The following is a 304-nucleotide window of genomic DNA, read 5'->3' on the forward strand; positions in this document are numbered from 1 at the left end:
TTAACACACAGACGGAAAGTTTTTTGTTTCCGGCCAGCCACAAACAATGCACAAACAGTGTTAAAGCAGAACAACTCGGTTCACTGAGGACTTCTTTTCTTTTCCCCCAAGTCTTCTGCTGAGCAATCTCTGTTTATTTTCTCTAGGAGCAGCTGCGGAGGTTTCCTGTAGTGTGTGGTGTACGCTGCCGTTTCACGTCCGTTAAACTCTGTAGGCATCTGGGCAGCTTTCCCCGGTCATGGCCAGCCTGTAACAGCGCTCTTGGCTGGCTGCTGCCCGCGCAGCCACCACAGATTAGCACCGG

The sequence above is a fragment of the Buceros rhinoceros genome, unplaced genomic scaffold (assembly GCF_000710305.1).
Source record: "Buceros rhinoceros silvestris isolate BGI_N320 unplaced genomic scaffold, ASM71030v1 scaffold42541, whole genome shotgun sequence".
NCBI lineage: Eukaryota > Metazoa > Chordata > Aves > Bucerotiformes > Bucerotidae > Buceros > Buceros rhinoceros.